We start from the raw sequence: 3,502 nt of genomic DNA on the forward strand, positions 1-3,502 counted from the left end.
GACAATTAGTCATCATCACCCACCGCCAGCTCTTGGGCTACTCTTTTACCAACGAACAGTGGAATTGATCGTTACATTATAACGCTCCCACGAATGAAAGGGTGAGCATGTTTGGTGCGACGGAGATTCGAACCTGCGACCCCCTGATTACGAGTCGAACGCCTTAACCCATCTGGCCATGCCGGGCCATTAAAGAATGACCCAGCGTATTGTTACTTTGGGAAAGAGAAGTTAAACCCAACACTTCTAAAGCGCCTAGATACGAAAACAGTTTTGTTTTTTTCCAAACCTTGATTTCTGATTTTCATGTAATTCAAGGTAAACGAAATGTATCGTATTTTAAGTCATTGTATAACGCCCTATTTTTTATTTTTTTCTTGAAATCTTGAAGAGAGGATAACCTTGAAAGTCTTCTAATTAAAACTATTATTTCTCGTTTATATAACAAGAACGAACAAAGGACAAAGAGAGAGAGTTACATTCCATTGCAGGAAGTTTTGCTATAAAAGGAACTAATTTTTCTGTCTTAGCTAACTACAGACTTTCTGCAGTAAGACTCTGTGTTTGAAGAATCACCATGCTTCGTATTGTAAGTATATTATGTTTCAGACGTTTGACTTATTTAGTTCTGACTAAGTTAACATTGGACATTTCTAACAACTGTAATCTTTGTTTCTTCATTCGGATAAAGCCTGACATGGTCATGTGGTCAGAGTGCTTGACATGCTCGCCCTTTCAGCCGTGGGAAGGGAGGGGAGTTATAAGGTGTCAATCTTATTATTTGTTGGTAGAAGAGTAGCTGTCCTCCCTCTAGTCTTACTCTGATAATTAGGCTAAATTAGGAAAGGCTTACGCTCGTGTAGCTTTGTGCGATATTCAAAAATCAAACAAATCATTCGGATAATACCTTAACTTTAGGTGGCGTATTGTTAAGTAGGAATCTAACATCGAACTTCTGTACTGTAGGCTCTTATGCTTATCACTGAGCCATATATGGGAGAATTTTATTGTTTATTTCAGTGTAACGCTACATGATAGGTTATCTGTGCTGTGTCCACCATAGGGAATTGAACACGGATTTTATTATTCGTAGTTCAAAATTACTGTTGATTCACTGGGAGGTTAAAAATAAACACTAAATAATTCCTTTCTGCATAAAGATGTAACTTTTGTTCCGTTTTCTCCTGTGAACGCCAACTCCATCTGGTTTATGTTTTTCTTATCAAATTCAATTCAACAAATATCGTAATTACAGGTAAAATGTTTAATGATTTTTTTGTCGTTATCAGTTGCGCAAGTAATCAGAAGTTGGCACGAAACTAGAAACAGAAAAATTGTAGAAAATTAAAGTATATTAAGAGATTATTACTTTGGTATGGATATTTGATTAGTTGGCCAGTCATGGCCAAGTGGTTAGGACTCTCGACTTATAATTACATAATCTGAGAGTCGCGAGTTCGAATTCACACCAACCATGGTCGCCCTTTCAGCCATGGGAGCGATATAATGTTCGGTAAATCCCACTATTCGTTGGTACAAGAGTTGGCTGTGAATGGTGATGACTAATTGACCTACTCCCTTTAGTATTACACTGCTAAATCATGGACGGCTAGCACAGATATATCTCGAGTATATTTGCTCGAAATTCAAAAACAAACCAGATTTGAAATTAATTTATGTTTCGGAACTAAATACAAACTTTAAAATGAATGCACCTTTTGAACTTGAATTACAGTTTTAAAACTGTTGTTGGACAAAGTTAATAAAATTATTTTTCTGTGGTTGCCACTAAACCTAACAGTAAGCGTTCATTCTAACTGGAATAACTAACACGTTTCTTTTTCGTCTGTGTGTATGGATATTTCTAGACTATTTCCATTTGTTAAAGCGTTAAATAAAAGATTTGTGTGTCAATATGTTAAATATCGTGTTAATATGAATTAAACTTGGGTGAATTATCGTAGAAAGGAACGTACTGACTGAAATACCCCGTTAAACTATTCGTTGGGTGAAATTTCAAGTTTATAACTTTCATCTGAAACAAATATAATTAAACCTTATATTTAAACATGTTACTTAAATCTGTAATTTTTCCTTATATTAATATTTTCAGTTATATTTGGGTGTTTGAAAGAGAAATCACACGATTGGTAAAGTAGGTTTCTTGTATATTAATAGCCCTAAAGTCTAAGTTTAAACATTTCATTAGACCTAATTCTTAGCAAAGTTTTTCATTTATTTTTTAGCTGTTGATCGCTGCTCTTGTGGCCATGGCTAGTGCCCAGCTGTTTCACAGTTATGTCAACTACGCATCAACTGGTTATCCCTGGGTCCACCCTGGAGTTGTAACCCACTACAGGAACCCCGTCTTGAACTACTACAACACCTTGCCATACGTGCGTCGTCACATTTACTGGTAGAGGGAGAGAGAGAGAAGCAGCCGACACAGCTTCGTTAACCGTCGTGAGCAGGAGCGAGAAAACTCCTAACTTCCGGTCTCTGTCTCCTCTTGTGTGCATTAAAACTGTCCTTCCAGTCTCTGTAATATACTCTTGTTGTTAATAAACTAACTTTTTTCCTTTTTTCATTCAAGTTTTATTTTCGTTTTAATTTTAGAGCTCGAAATACTGCTGTTTTGGTTTTTCTCACTCTCCCCATCTCTCCAGTAACAGAGCAGTAAGTCTGCGGTCTTCAAATAAACCTTTCGCACTCATGGTGTATTCTGATACAGAATAACAAGAAAAGGCTATCATTTACTTTCTGGCCCAGTGGTTAGAGGTCACTTGACACACAATCTGAGGGTCAGGGGTTCGAATCCCCGTCACACCAAACATGAACATCCTTTCAGCCATAAGGGCGTTATTATGTGACGGTCAATCCCACTATTTGCTGGTAAGAGAGTAGCTCAAGAGTTGGCGGTGGGTGGTGATGACTAGCTGCCTTACCTCTAGTCTTACACTACTAAATTAGGGATGGCTAGCGCAGATATCCCTCGTGTAGCTGTGCGCGAAATTCAAAACAAACCAGAATCATTAACTTTAACACGAGGGGCTCCACAAATTGCCTCATATTGTTACAACACTCAGTGGGAAAAAAAAATACCGACTATGGGTAAAATTTCCCCACATTCTATTTAAAACACATAAGGGACCCAACAGTAATTAATGGAATTATTATAATATTTGTGTTTATTCCCCGTAACTCGAATATTATTAGATTTAACACAGCACTTTTCAGACACAATTGTTTTCTTCCAAGAATAATTAAATGACAATACATAAGTAATGGATTAAACAATATTCTTCTCGCATTTGCAAAAGAAACTGTGTTTCTTTGAGACTGTTGATCCTGAATAAATAAGTCATTATTACATCTTTACTTATCAGCATTAGTCTTAGGCCGATTTCATTTTCAAACACTACATTTTTACATAGTCTCTCAGAGATTTCAAAGAAAAGGAAAAGTATATTAAAATGATAATATTCCAACATACTATACTCGA

The 3,502-nt window shown here is 36.5% G+C and overlaps 1 long non-coding RNA gene across 1 annotated transcript; it reads left to right on the plus strand.

Annotated features, from left to right (window-relative positions):
- The first annotated feature begins 449 nt into the window (after window positions 1–449).
- Window positions 450–2,587, plus strand: LOC143230564 (uncharacterized). The gene is made up of 2 exons (XR_013016512.1): window positions 450–589; window positions 2,247–2,587. It is a non-coding gene; the product is annotated as an uncharacterized LOC143230564 (long non-coding RNA).
- Window positions 2,588–3,502: the final 915 nt, after the last annotated feature.

The sequence above is a fragment of the Tachypleus tridentatus genome, chromosome 10 (assembly GCF_004210375.1).
Source record: "Tachypleus tridentatus isolate NWPU-2018 chromosome 10, ASM421037v1, whole genome shotgun sequence".
NCBI classification, from domain to species: Eukaryota; Metazoa; Arthropoda; class Merostomata; order Xiphosura; family Limulidae; genus Tachypleus; species Tachypleus tridentatus.